Source organism: Gopherus evgoodei, chromosome 1 (genome assembly GCF_007399415.2).
Source record: "Gopherus evgoodei ecotype Sinaloan lineage chromosome 1, rGopEvg1_v1.p, whole genome shotgun sequence".
NCBI classification, from domain to species: domain Eukaryota; kingdom Metazoa; phylum Chordata; order Testudines; family Testudinidae; genus Gopherus; species Gopherus evgoodei.
This window is the reverse complement of record NC_044322.1, coordinates 338,846,755-338,862,609: the sequence shown is the minus strand read 5'-3', so window position 1 is coordinate 338,862,609 and position 15,855 is coordinate 338,846,755. Positions and strand designations below refer to the sequence as shown.

The following is a 15,855-nucleotide window of genomic DNA, read 5'->3' as shown; positions in this document are numbered from 1 at the left end:
AATAAAGGAAGATTTTAATATAGAAGTTGGCATATAATTTGGGTATTTTGACTTGTTGAATCTTAAATTCTTTTGTTGCTATTATTATTTGGTGTAGTGATCTTCTGCTGTTATCAGAAGATATTTTCTTGTTTAATTCAGAGACACTATGTTTGTTCTTTCCTCTCTAGATGATCTGGATTTTCACATGTGTGGCATCCATCATTCTGGGTCTTGATTTGGGATTACTTGCTGGCCTTGTGTTCAGATTACTGACAGTTGTGGTGAGAGTTCAGTTGTAAGTAAGACAGAAACAGCAAGGCCAATCAGTGCTATACCATGAAAAGTAAGGGAATTTAGGGAAAAGGAGAGAATTTATGTCTGAAAAATCAGTCATATTGACCATGATTTTGAAGTGAAGGAAAATCTACCCTTCTATTTCTGAAAGGGTGTTCATAGATTCCAAAGCCAGAAGGTACTGTGTTGTAGTTACATTGATGTAAAGGATGCATGCATTATTTTTGTGCTTGATTTACTCTATTTTTTACCTGGCCACCTGTCATTTAGGTACCCATGAGAGATCTTAAAAGGGATGGAAGCATTCAAAATAAAGTATAAGAAGATATACGAGCAGCCATACTTTATCAATTGCTATTCACTCAGCATAGAACAGTACCGCTGGGGAGAGGGGGGAAGACATATTTTGAGACAGATAACATTTTGGCAAGTAACATTCTCAGCTGCTACTTATTCTGGATATCATTATAAGGTACCTGTAGAGTAGAAGATATGTGCAGACATGTGTGTGCTATGTGACCATTCCTTCCCCTTCCCACCACCCACACTTTATTGCTGCTTTAAGATTCCATTCCAAGATTCACATTTTAGCTGTTGACTATGGCTCTGGTGTTCCCTTCACTGCCTAGCATGGATGAGAGCAAACAGGTGGAAGAATAAGTGAACTGAATGGAGGTGAGGGGTGTCTTCACAGGATGTTGCTCCACTGCTCAGCCACCTCATAACTCTCTATTGCTGAATATAAGATAACACCTTTCCTTCCGCCTGGAATCCAGGAAGCAAAGCTGACATCAAAGCCAGTCCATAGCTTTGCTGTCAGGAAGTGCTTAAAAGTGGTGCAGTCAGTACGCTTGAGTCACCATAGATCAAAGTGCATCACATCCAAGCAAGGGCCTGCTATATCCAAGGGAATCCCCTGCACAACCTCCTGCTGGGGCTATTCCGTTTGCTGATTCTCGCCATTCTGTAAAAGGTTATATGTAACAAGTCATCCCATGTTATACGTTCCTCAACTGAATGTTAATTTTACACCATATTTTCTTTTTGTTTCTGTTAGTCCCTCATGGGGTGGCCGTGGGAACTTTCCTGGCACAGACCTCTACAAGAACGTCAAGAACTACAAAACTGTAAGTGTTTCTGACTGGTTATTTTCCTAATGGCAGCCTGCAAGCCCAAGAGAGGTACGGAGTTCTACCTTGCAGATCTATGGAAGCACAGCTCCTGAAGATAATGGATTTCAGTGTAAAAATGTCCATCTGGAGCCAAGTGGTCAGACCACATTGCATGCTGGGAGCAATAGTTTCTGGGAGCTAAACCTTTATATTAAAAGTGAAGGTAGCTAGCAATCAGCTCCTTTTTATATAAATTAGGTGCCTACTTGGATTCTTGGCAAGTAATCAAACTGATGGTCTATTAGGCTAAAGTTTGGTTGGTGCTGCTAATTAGGTAAATGTAATATCCATGCTTGACCTTGAAATTATTTTGACAACAGGTTGTTGAACCAGAAGGAGTGAAGATTCTCAGATTTTCCAGTCCTATTTTTAATGCTAATATAGATGGATTGAAAAGCAGCCTGAAATCCACCATAAGTAGTCTGTGATGATTTTGAAGGTTTGCCATTTAATTGGCTTTGGAATTTCTACAGCTGTTTGCCTAGATAAAACAAAAATTATTTTGATAACTTGGTCCAGGTTTCTTTAGGTGGGGTTTGATGCAATTCATGTGCATAACAAGAGGCTCAAAGCACTGAGGATGATACAGAAACTGATCAAGAAGGGAAAATTAAAAGCAACTAAGGTAAAGTTTAATTTTTTTTCTTCTCTTTGTTAAAAAGTTACTGTCACGGCTAATAGGTCTGTGTGAGGCAAGCTGGCTTTGTTTTGGTTCACACTGATGTGATGTAAGCTTCCATGTATTTTATTTTTAAAATAAAGAAGAGATAGTTTTGACAGATCACTGTTATAGGAAGTATGAACCCTACATGGGACTTGGGAAGCTAGGGGTGAAAACCAAGCATCAGGCCACTGGAGGCAACTACGCTTAATGGTAATCTGTGTGGTGTAGCAAAGAGCATGCTTAGCTGTGTTCCCAGAAGGTGGCAACATTCACCCAAAAGACAACAGACTGGGCTGTGTTAGATGTTCAAGAAGGCTAGATGGGTATATTTCTTAATGGACTCCCTGTAGCGTAAAAATATAATTACGAAGGTCAAAAAAGAATTTGAAGAACAGATAGCCAAAGACTCAAAAAGTAACAGCAATTTTTTTTTAAGTACATCAGAAGCAAGAAGCTTGCTGAACAACCAGTGGGTCCACTGGATGATCGAGATGCAAAAAGAGCACTGAAGGAAGATAAGTCCATTGTGGAGAAACTAAATGAATTCTTTGCATCAGTCTTCATGCTGAGGATGTGAGGGAGATTCCCAAACCTGAGCCATTCTTTTTAGGTGACAAATCTGAGGACCTGTCCCAGATTGAGGTGTCATTAGAGAAGGTTTGGGAAGAAACTGATAAACTAAACAGTAATAAGTCGCCAGGAGTAAATGGTATTCACCCAAAAGTGCTGAAGGAACTCAAACGTGAAATTGCAGTACTACTAACTGTAGTCTGTAACCTATCATTTAAATCAGCTTCTGTACCAAATGACTGGAGGACAGCTAATGTGACACAAATTTTTAAAAAGGGCTTCAGAAAATGATCCTGGCAATTACAGGTTGGTTACCCTGACTTCAGTACCAGGTAAACTGGTTGAAACTATAGTGAAGAACAAAATTGTCAGATACATAGATGAACAGAATTTGTTGGGGAAGAGTCAACATGGTTTTTGTAAAGGGAAATCATGTCTCGTCAATCTACTAGAATTCTTTGAGGAGGTCTACAATCATGTGGACAAGGGGTATCCAGTGGATATAGTGTACTTAGATTTTCAGAAAACCTTTGAAAAGGTCCCTTATGAAAGGCTCTTAAGCAAGGTAAGCTGTCATGGGATAAGAGGGAAGATCCTCTCATGGATCAATTGTTTATTTTGTGATACATACTGAAATGGAGAGTGGAGATTCTTTTTCCAGTCGATGTTGCCCAGACGTTTCCACATTCAGAAAAACAATCTGAGCTGTGTACCAGGCACCACATGCCACAGAGTTGGAAATCTCTGTGTAGGTGAAATATAGGTGGGTGTAGGAAAGGACCTGTGACTCTGTATCCATTCACCAGCCTCAGATGATCACTGAGAAGCCTAAGGAGCACAGTTGTGTAGCACAGTGCACTCTCATATCATTCACAGTGATATGACTATTGATCACTCATCTCTCTTTTTGGTGATATGCTGGGAAGGGAAAGTCCCTGGCACTGGGATGTGACTGTGTGAGACACCCAGGATTACGCAGAAAGGGCAATGTACACATAGTGTCAAGTCTGGTAAGTGGACATACACCTACGCTCACTAGGGAGAGGAAGTCCTCTTGGCCCACCGAGAGCTGTAACCATCCAGTGCTGCATCTAAATGCTTTGAGGTGTATCAAGGTGCAATAAAGATCAATGCTGCATCATAAACCACTGCAACATGAAAGCTTTATAGACCATTGTGGCTGACTCAGAGTCAAAATGCATCTGGTCAATACTCGTTATGGAGGGGAGCCATTAACTGCTGATAATGTGTAACTAACTGGACAATTCTCCTGATAAAGGGCAATATGTTCAAACTTGGGCACCTGAAGAGGATAATCAAATCTCAAATATGAGGTGTCAGTTTGAATCTCATCTTCAGAACTTGACCTATGTAGTGAACTCTACCCTAGAGTATTTTCAGGGCCTGGGTAAAAGAAATCCTTTCCCTCCAGCACGCAGGCAGCAGTAGAACTCCTCTGTGGCTGCTACTATAGCCTTGGGGTTGAGCAATGATGAGCTGCCAAAATATTAACAACAGGTTCCCTTCTCCTCACCTCACGAGGGGGTCATGCCCCCCTGGGGGGGTCGTACCCCATCCAACCTCCCATGTTCCTTGACACCCCTCCCGGGGAACCCTAACCCATCCCTCCCTTCCCTGTCCCCTGACTGCCCCATGCTGCCTCATTCAACCCCTCCTCTCATTCTTGATGGCCCCTCGGGACCCCTGCCCTTTCCAACCACCCCTTCTCTCTGTCCCTGACTGCCCCCCCCCACCTCATCCAACTCCTGCTCCATCCTGACTGCCCCCCGGGCCCCTTGCCCCCATTCAATCCCCGTTCCTGGCCCTCTGACCGCCCCGACCCCTATCCATCCTCCCACAACCTACTGAACACCCCCTCCCTGCTCCCTGCCCCCTTACCACACTGCCTGGGGCTCGGACCGGGTCGGCTCGGCTGGGACCGCGACCGGTGCCCCGGGGCCTGATTCCCTGAGCCAGGCTGGGCCGGAGCTGCTCGGCCGGCACCGGGACAGGCACCGCGGGGCCTGACTTCCCGGGCCGGTGCCGCTCGGCAAGGACTGGCACCACAGGGCCCGACTTCCCGGTCCAGGTCGGGCTGGCGCCGCTCGGCCGGGACCAGCCTGAGCTGGGGGCACTCAGCCGGGGCCAGGGGGAGCTGGACTGGGCCGTGCGTGCCGTGCCTCCCTGGAGCCCCCCGCCCGGCTTACCTGCCTGCTCCTTGTTTCAGGCTTCCCACGAACATTTGATTCGTGGGAAGCAGGGGAGGGGGAGGAGAAGGAGGGCAGAGTGTTCAGGGGAGAGGAGGAGGTGAGCTGGGGCTGGGGCCGGGTGGACAGTTGCCTGAGCCTTTGTTAAATTTAAAAGCTTCTTTAGAACCGGTTGTCTTGGAACAACTGGTTCTAAAAAGGCTTCTAAATTTAACAACCGGTTCCTGCCAACTGGTGCGAACCAGCTGGAGCTCACCACTGGGGCTGAGGTTGGAGTGACCATTGGCAGCTGTGCCCACAGTATTTTGGGAAGGGGAGAGAAAGGCCAGTGGATCTGGACACAGTGGATTACCTGGTCCTTCCTTTATTCCTCCTCATCCCTACATCTGTTTTACGAAGTTATAGACTAGGAGTCCCTTCAGAGCTGCATTCTAGTGCACAGAAAGTGCAAATCCCTTACACAGGTTCCTTATATCTTGCCTTCCATATGCAGAAGAATTGCATTGGTTTTCCTGCCAACAGGGCATTCCACAGCTGCTTAAATGGGGCAACATTTATTGCGCTAGGTGTAAAATGGCCATTTAAACCATTAAGTGCTTATATGAGTGTCCAAATGTGGAATGTAGATATCCTATTGAAGTCCCCACAGTTGAAGTTGGGAATAAGTGTCAATTTTTGCCAGATATTATACTGCAGGATGCTAGATTTTTGTTTTCTTTCAAGTTTATATGATGAAATTTTCAGGTAAGTAACAACAATTCTTAACCCTTGGATTGTTATTGCAACAAATGTAATATATATAATTCAAAAATAAAAACATCAACTGTAAAGATTCTATAGGGTGAGGTTCTCAAGTGGAAGATTGTTAGTTGTTTTCTGGACAGTGGTTTTCCCATATGGCTCTCCTCCCTTAATGCACAAAAAAACAGAAAAGAAAATACACTGTCTGCAGGGGGAAGTGCTAATTATTGGCTCAATCTAGTTTCCATTTAAGTCATTTAGTGCAGGATCAGTCATATGTGAAGAAATGAGGAAAAAATGCTTCTGCCATTATTGCTTAAATAAGCTAATATGGAAAAATTCCAAAAACTTTGTCCCTGATTAAGTGATATATTTCTTATATGATGTAAGCAGAGTCAGGATAAGCTCTACACTGACATCTGGTGGAAACAATTTCAGAGAGTGTATTTGCATAGGCACGCCTACCCTATCCCAGACTCCCAAGCTGTGGGACTGCTTGGTGACAAATTGCTCACCCTCAGTTGGATGGTACTGGCTAGACATGGGACATGGGTTCCAAAACCCAGAGAATTGAGAGAGGCTAGGGGCAGGTATTTGTGCCTGGTGGTGCAGTCTCCTTGTGGAGCCAGAAGCACCAGTTGTTCCTCCTCCTCCTCCTCCTCCTCCTCCTCCTCCTCTCTCCATTGTAGAATGTCAGAGTTGATTTTTTTTTCCCTTAAGAATTTAAATACAGGTTACTGAGCTGAAATCACTTTGGGCTAATGGTGCACTTGCACTGGCTAAGAGCTGAGATCACTAAGAGTGGAAATCACTAAAGAGCTGAAATAACTGAGCTGAGAGCACTGACTACTGTGCTAACTAGTGGGGGAGCCTGAAGATATGCTGTGGAACAGAGTGGCTGGCGGAGTGGAGCAGTTGTGGGGATGGCTGGTGGCAGCAGAGCGGCTGACAGAGCGGAGAAGCTGTGGGACGGGTGGAGCGGCCCACAGAGTGAGCAGAGCCGAGCAGTTTGCAGGAAGAACTGGAGCAGCTCATGGAGCAGAGCAGCTGGTGGAGCAGAGCAGTTTCTGAGGACGGCTGGAGGAGCAGCGTGGAGCGGCTGGTAAAGCGGAGCAGTTCGTGGAGAAGGCGGAAGCAGAACCCACGGAGAGGCAGGGCAGTTGGCCCTGGACCACGTAAGGTGCCCCTTTCTATCCAGGCTGGGGGGGAGGGACCTCTACAGATAAACTCTCGAACTCTGGGGTGGCATTGACCAGAGACTTTTGGGTTGTTGGACTTTGGGGTGATTGGACTTAAAACCCTAAGGGGAAAAAGGACAGTGCCAAACGTACTTGGAGGTGGGTTTTTGTTTATGGTTTGTGTTATAACCCTGTTTGTGGTGTTTCTCCAATGGGATGCCGCATTAATTCCTTCCTTTATTAAAAATTTTGCTACACTCAGACTCCGTGCTTGCGAGAGGGGAAGTATTGCCTCCTAGAGGCGCCCAGGGGGGTGTGGTATGTGAGTGTCCCAGGTCACTGGGTGGGGGCTCGAGCCGGTTATGCATTGTGTTACTGAAACGGAACCCCTGGATACTGAACCCGGCCCTTGTTGCTGCCAACTCAGATGGGCAGAAGGGTTACATTATCCGTTCTGATTAGAATGGCATCATCAGTGATTCTGGGGCTACCAATGAAGCTTTTGAGTCTGATGAAGATCTTGATGATCCTGAAGATCTTAAAATTCCAACCAAAGAAGTAGAGATCCAAGTGGACTGGAATTCAGAACTCCCAGTCAAAGTGAATGTCCCCAGAGTGCCTATCCACAGTTTAATTTTTGACTTTGGAGGTATATCATTCTTGGATGTTGTAGCTGTGAGGACAATGAGAATGGTAAGTCTTTTTTTTTTCCCCTTTGCAGTATTAGTCATTGGTATGTTAATTAGGGGCAGTTTGGCTGAAATTAATTTTGCATTTCTCAGTTTATGTTGGTTTGTGACACATCTTTCATATTTCTGTAACAACAGGTAGATTTTGGTCTATTTATAAATTAGATACAAAAAAACTGTAATAAAAACATTATTAAGGCTGTAAAGACAAGCACTTAAGCATTAGAAAATGCCAGACTTAGGATGCCTGTGCAACCTTAATTTGGCCTCCTTGTGCCTATGCATTGCTACTATCTTTAATTTTCATGATTGCATATTTTTTCCATGGGATCCCTGCTTCAGTCAGTGCACAGGATGGCCAGCACTCACTTAAAGAGAAGCTATTCAATATTTTGTTTTATTCTGATTGTTCAATGTCTGGTCCCATGCCTTATTTACCACATACTAGTCAGACATTGCCACGAAGAGAAAACTGTTAATTTCCTCATGGACTTTTCTTTAGCACTCAGCACTATAGTATCTGACTACATTAATATTAATCAATGTATGTTCACAATATCCCCATTTTACAGATGGGGAGCTGAGGCACAGAGAGATTAAAATGAAAAGTATCCACTAATTGTGGGTGCCCAGTAGGTGACACATAGGATCTGATTTTTCAGAGAACTTAGCATTATATAGCACTCGGTATGTTCACAGCATTGACTTCAACTGCAGTTCCTGAGTGGTCAGCACTTCTGCAATTCAGATCCCAGGTTATTAAGTTGGACATCCAGAAAATGAGGAACAATTAGTAACTACCTGCAAAAAAATATTTTCTGTTCCTGTAATCCTCACCCTTATTCACCATGCATCTTCCAACTACTGCAACAAATGAGTCAGGGGTCCCACAGACCATAAGTTCTCCACCTTTTTGTTTCTGAGGCCCCCCTTAATATGCTATAAAAACTCCATGTGTGCCACAACTGTTTTTTCTGCATATAAAAGCCAGGGCTGGCATTAGGGGGTAGCAAACAGGGCAATTGCTTGGGGCCCACACCAAAGGGGGCCCCCACAAAGCTGCATTGCTCAGGTTTTGACTTCAACCCTAGATGACAGGACTCAGGGCTCCAGGCTTCAGACCCATGAATGGGGCTTCTGCTTTCCACTCTGGGCTCCAGTGAGTATAATGCTGGCCCTGCTTGGCGGACTCCCTGAAGCCTGCTCACGGCCCCCCAGGGGGCCCTGGATCTCTGGTTGAGAACCACTTCCACAGACAACCTTCTGTACTGCACAACCCCAGTTCATTCCCAGAGCATGTCCATAGTGCCATGCAACCATAATCATAGATGGCACTATCAGCTTTGCCTTCAGTAATCAAAGTCTGGCCACTGACAGAAACAGCATACTGGAGTAGATGGACTTTGGGTCTGGCAATTCCTATATTCCTATGAATCAAAGAACACATGATTCGGGATTGTGGTGCAAATGCTCAAAGGAAATGAAAACTGTAATTAAACTTTGTGAATACAAATACTGTTTCTTAAATGTATGTGTATAAGAAAATGTTTATTGCAAACTACCCCTTTTTTTTCCAGATAGTTAAAGAGTTCAAGAGAATTGATGTGACTGTATACATGGCATCACATCAAGGTAAACATATATGTACTATCTCTAATGCACAGCATGAAGGATAGAATAAAAGTAATAAAGGATCTGTGGATTGTATCTGTAGAAGTACTTTTTTAGTAAATATAGTTAAAAGTGAACTGAACGGCTCTTTTAAACAAATAAATAGTTAAACTGTTTCTGGCTGTGTCTGCAGGGTACAAAAAAGTCTTGGGGAGAATTGAATTTAACTTAGAGAGAACCTACTATGATAGAATTATAGTTCTATACATTTTATTGTTGATAATTGTTAATCTCTATTTTGACACTTATTTCTTCAATTATTTTCAAATGTATCTGTCTTTTATAACTTTATTTTTGGTTCAGACAACATTATAAGAAAGCTGGAACAATGTGGCTTCTTTGACGATAACATCAGAAAAGACATGTTCTTCCTGACTGTCCATGATGCTGTGCTTTACATACAGCATGAAATGATGCACAGAGACATCCAGGATTCTATTTTTGAAAAGGTGAGGACCATATACCATTTATTTTTCTGTATCATACACTTGCTGTAAATAGTTTTCACAATTTGTGGTAAAGGGAAAAAGCTTTAGGAACTACATGAAGAGTTGTTTAAAAAAAGCAAAAGATTTTCATACAAGGTGCTTATAAACCAGACAGCTTGTGTTGTGTGTTTGATGGCCTGCAGATCTTTTCTAACTGTTTAGAGAATTATTAATTACTATAAAAAGAACAGTTGCTACTCTAAAACCACTAATTACTATGTATCATTTTATATTGCAGTAGTATAGGTTGAGGTCCTATTGTGCTAGGCACAGCCAGAGATACCCATGCCTACCGATGGGTGTGTGTGTGTGTGTGTGCACGTGCGTGCGCAGAGTGAGGGCAACTGGCTTCAGCATCATTACTGAGCATGCTCAGTCCACGTGAACCTGCTCAGTCCAACCAAGCAACAAATCTGAGGGAGGAAGGGTATCTGACCCCACATGCCCATGCCCCACCCCCCACATCGCCTCTGCAACAACACAAACTTTTAGTGAACCAGTGCTTCCTGCAATTCCTGAGAAACTTTAGAACACTGAACAGATAAATTCAAATCCTCCATACATTACAAAGAGGCCCTAAAGTTCTAACTCTGCCTCCATCTAGTGCCAGTGCTAGCCCATTGGGGGCCCTAAGCATAAATATTTTTGGGCCCTCTACAACACAATAATAATAGGGGGGCCCCCTTGAGCTGCTCAGGGCCCTAAGCAATTGCTTAGTCTGCTTATGCCGAGCACTGGCTCTGCCTACACCCATCTTGAATATGCAGTCTTGATTAAGGCCATACACTCACTCCACTAGGGGCCTTCAATTTTTGTGACTGTCCTCACAAATACAGCAGTATGGGGCCCTGAATTTTTGGTCATTTTTGCTTGTCATATCAGACTCTGGAGGAGTTACTCTGCAATATTTATGTATTTAAAAAAGGTTGCATACCATTTTAACTAACCTATGGCTGCATATACAGACGCTAAGTCATCACCAGGATTACAACCACGGCCTTCAGCATCAAAAGCACAAGTCTCTACCCCAACAGCTAAAGAATAATTTTGTTAATTATGAGTAAGCAGCAGGTTTTTATAAGTGGAGGCAGTAACACCAAGGCTTTTCATGGCAACATAACTTTATTGCAACATTCATTTTGTTCACTGTCATAAACAGATAGTTAAGGGTTAATGTCTCTTTTACCTGTAAAGGGTTAAGAAGCTCAGTGAACCTGGCTGACACCTGACCAGAGGACCAATCGGGGGACAAGATACTTTCAAATCTTGGTGGAGGGAAGTCTTTGTTTGTGCTGTTTGTTTTGTTTGTTGTTCGTTCTTGGGGCTAGGAGGGACCAGACGTGCACCCCAGGTTTCTCCAATCTTTCTGAATCAGTCTCTCATGTTTCAAAATAGTAAGTACTAGCTAGAAAAGGCGGATTAGTCTTATGTTTGTTTTCTTAACTTGCAAATGTGTATTTTGCTGGAAGGAGTTTTACCTCTGTTTGCTGTAACTTTGAATCTCAGGCTAGGGGGGAGGGAGTCCCTCTAGGCTATATAAATCTGACTACCCTGTAAACATTTTCCATCCTAATTTTACAGAGATAATTTTTACTTTTTCTTTCTTTAATTAAAAGCTTTCTTTTTTAAGAACCTGATTGATTTTCACCCCCTTGTTTAAGACCCAAGGAGATTGGGTCTGAACTCACCAGGGATTGGTGGGGGGAAAGGAGAGGGGGAAAATTAATTCCTCTTTGTTTTAAAATCCAAGGAGTTTGGATCAGTGTAGCCTCTCAGGGTAACCCAGGGAGGGGAAAGTCTGGGAGGGGGAAAAGAGGGGGGATGATTTATTTCTCCTGGTTTTAAGACTCAAGGGATTTGGGTCTTGGGTTCCCCAGGGAAGGTTTTGGGGGAACAGAAAGTGTGCCAAATACTATATTTTAGCTGGTGGCAGTGTTATCAGATCTAAGCTAGGAATTAAGCTTAGAAGTGTCCATGCAGGTCCCCACTTTTGGATGCTAAAGTTCAAACTGGGGGAAAAATACCTTGACATTCACAATACCTGTTAACCTTTTCTGTTAAGATTTCACTGATGCAGGAATCTAAGGAACCAATAGATTTCTCAGAAACAGGCAAGTTTGATGATGAACTTGAGGTTCAGGAGGAGGTATGGAGCTATCCTTTTAATTAAATAAAGCATGTGTCCATGATGTATGCATATTCATCTTAACTATAGCAGCATGAGCGGTGCTGATATATGGAGCCAATCAAGAAAAAATAAAATAAATAAAAACAAAACAAAACACATAGCCCTTGTGGGCTCTACAGACTCTGGCAGCGGACTGGCTGATCCAGGGAAAATATTGACTGTGACACACCCAAAGAATGGGTTGTGGGATGGCCAAAGTCTGCCCTCCCTCTTCACCTAGCAGTCCATGCTAGTGATGGAATTCACAGTGAATCTTTTTTGAAGGTGTAGCAGGTGCCACATGTATTCACACTTCTCCACCTCCAGCACCCACAAGGTTTTATGGCAGCTTCTACTCTACAAAGGCTCAATGCTTTCACCTGAAACTGCTCTCCCCATCCACCAAGCACCAGCCAGTTCTAAAAGCCATAATTTACCCCTAACATTTTCAAGTTACCTCAGGGACTGAAGAAGAAACAGCCTGACTCCAGATTGATTGTTTTGTGAGGGTTCAACCTGCTACTTGACAACCAGTGTTTACTTGGTATAGGTCATCTCCCTGGTTGACTACTGAGATGAAGCTGCCAACCAGAGAGATGGCTTCAGGTTACAGCCTCTTTTAAAATTATTTCCTGGCAGATTCAGTCAGGGCTGGCTCCAGCTTTTTTGCCGCCCCAAGTGGTGGAAGTGGTGGTGGTTGCGGTGGGGGAAGCAAGCCTATCGGCAGCACTTCGGCAGCAGCTGAATTGGCCCACCTCAGTCTTCTGCGGTGGGTCCTTCACTTCCTCTCTTCCTCTTTGGCGGTACTTCGGCAGCAGCTCAAAGAAGAGGAGAGGGACTGAGGGACCCACCGCCAAAGACCTGGATACCTGGATGTGCTGCCCTAATCAGAAACAGAATGCCGCCCTTTTCTATTGGCCACCCCAAGCACCTGCTTCCTTAGCTGGTGCCTGGAGCCGGCCCTGAACCCCTTGGTTGTATAGTAATACATGTGCAAAAGTTTTTTGTTTAAAATATGGTGTGTACACAGAACTAATCACCCATTTCCCTCTCACCATCCCCCATCTTTTAAAACTTATTTCACTAGGCCATGTGCAGACTGGCTTCATGAAGGGAAACTATTACTGATATCTTGGACTCCATGGCAATATTCAGGCACCAATACTATATAAGCATCTTCTGCACGGGGACTTGTCTTTGCACTTGAAGGAAACACTAATTTCTTTGTCTGAACTCTGCAGATCTCTATACATCTCCAAATTTTGTCTATTGACATGTAATCCTTGAAACAGTCAAGTCTGATCAGAAAAATTGTTCACAGAATCAGTGTTGGCAAGATATGGGAGGCAGATCATCAGAACCATTACAGAAACTGCAACTAGTTTTAGGGTTTGTTGGTCTGTGTATATAACCCACAGGTATATCAATGCATATAGGAAAAAATAGCTTCTTCATGGTAACTCAGCCCCAGAGGTTGAGGAGATTGTAAGCTCTTCTTGGAACTGTCTCTTATGTATTTGTATTGTGCCTAGCACAATGGAGCTCCAACCCTGATTGGAAGCCTCAAGGTGCTACTGTAATACAAATAATAAATTCCTCACAAAAGAGAAGCAATAGGCAGTAGCAGCCCTAGGCCCTGACCTAAAAAGGATCTGCAATCCCATGTAATTAGTTTTGTAGGACGTTAACACCGCTGCATTCAACAACACACGTCTTTAAAATTTATCTATTAGTCATTCAAAATAATTCCTGGGTTTGTTGCAGTATTACAGTCTCAATATAAAAAATCCCTTATATAACAGAAATGGAGGTAAAATTTATTTACTCAAAAATGTTTACTATATTGCTATAAAATGTTAACCATATATATGGATAAGGCTCAATAAGAGGGACTATTACTTAAGAGTCTTGGTTCATTAGTGCTATTTTTAGTAACTCATGGACTCCTGGTTAATAATCATTACTGAAATTAAACATATCTAGATTGAACAGTACCTTAGTCTACAAATAGTCCCATTGAAGTTAATGGAATTTGTGGAACAGGCTGCTATAAACCTGGAGTAAAGATCTGACTTAATATATAGGTTGGTTTTTGAAATGGGATATAACAATATCAATGGTTTAATGAAGAATTATCTGCATAAACTGTTTCATTCTTGTAATGCTCTACAAACTGCTTCTATTCTTCTAAAAAATGTGGACTTTTAAAAGTTATGCTACAACCCCTAGTGCAATAATTTACACAAAATTTAGGATTACAAGAAAACACTTAACTTCTGTTTTTAAGGCTTTATATTGGCTATGTAAGAAATGATTGTTCCCATGTAATAATTATATGTTTAGATGAAAAATTACACAAATTGTTACATTAAAAATTAAATTAAATTGTAAATAAATTAGTTTTAAAAACTGAAATTCCTTGTGGCAACTACCAATATACAATGTTGAAAAAACATGCCATAAAAACCATACGTAGTTCTTACAATACATAGGTTTCTAGATTACATCACATTTATGGTCTAAACTTTGTGATCATTTTGATATCTTCACATATTGAAAATTACAGCGAAATAAAATTTGTAATTAAAGTATCACACAAAATTTCCAATGGGACCAGCCACACACACATTGCACACAGAAAATTACCACCATCACAACTGACATTAACTGGCAGTCTCAGCTGGGAAGCCAAGCACTAAATAGCACAGATTATATCCCTGAGAACCTTGCTGAACCTCCATTAAAGTCAGTTGATAGACCCCCAGTGACTTCACCGAGAGCTGAATTGGGCCTTTACCCAGAGATGGTCCTTTTTCTGGCAGAGCTGAAACACTAGCATAACAGTGTGATGCTGTACTTAGCCTATGGATAAACAAGGGGGTTTCAGGACAGTCAAATAGACTATTACTTTTAAAAGCACAAAGGGCTCAGTCCTGCAAGGTGTTGAGCGTTCTCATCCAATCCAGCAAAACACAAGCACATACTTAAATTTAAGCATGAGTAGAATCAATGGGACTGTCAGGGTTCCTTCCCCACTCTGAACTCTAGGGTATAGATGTGGGGACCTGCATGAAAGCCCCCTAAACTTATTTTTATCAGCTTAGATTAAAACGTGGTATGCTGCCAACACCAAGTGATTTAACAAGAAACAGGGAAAGGAGCACTTGGAGTTCCTCTTCCTCCAAAATATCCCCCCAAGCCCTTACACCCCCTTTCCTAAGGATGCTTGAGAATAAGATCCTAACCAATTGGTTACAAAGCGATCAAAGACCTAAACCCCTGGGTCTTCGGAAAATGGAAAAATCAGTCTGGTTCTTAAAAGAAGGATTTTATTAAAAAGAAAATGTAAAAATCATCTCTGTAAAATCAGGATGGAAAATAACTTTACAGGGTAATCAGATTCAAAGAGCCCAGAGGAACCCCCACTAGCCTTAGTTTCAAAGTTACAACAAAACAGGGATACCTCCCTCTAGCAAAGGTAAAATTCGCAAGTTGAGAAAACAAAGATAAACTAATATGCCTTGCCTGGCTGTTACTTACAAGTTTGAATTATGAGAGACCTGTTCAGAAAGATTTGGAGAACATGGATTGATGTCTGGTCCCTCTTAGTCCTGTGGCAAGGCGGTGGGATCCCCCACTGCCCCGTGGAGGGATGAGCCTCCCCTAGCTCCAATGTAGGTGAAGCCAGCATGTCCTGCACCCGCCCCCCCAGAGGACAGGCGCAGGACAGGAAGTAGAAAAGAGCAACTGCAAAGCTCACTTGAAAGCCAGCTGCAACAGAGGCCAAATGCCTGTGGCCTAGCTTCAGGTTCAGACATGCCGGCAGGCTGTGGCCAACACGAGGACTGGCCAGGCCAGCCCAGCCCAGCCCAGCCTACCCCTTGCCACCTACCCTGAGGAGCAGCCAAACCTACTCCTTGCCACCTATCCTGAGGAGCAGCTGAGCCTATCCCTCACCCGCTACCTGGAGGAACTGATGGTGGTGGAAACCTCCGAGAACACTGCCCTAACCCAGGTACCCTATGAGGAGGA

At 43.2% G+C, this 15,855-nt stretch overlaps 1 pseudogene; it reads left to right on the top strand.

Annotated features, from left to right (window-relative positions):
• The window catches only part of LOC115645239, a 41,656-nt pseudogene extending 27,760 nt beyond the window's left edge, over positions 1-13,896 (top strand).
• Positions 13,897-15,855: the final 1,959 nt, after the last annotated feature.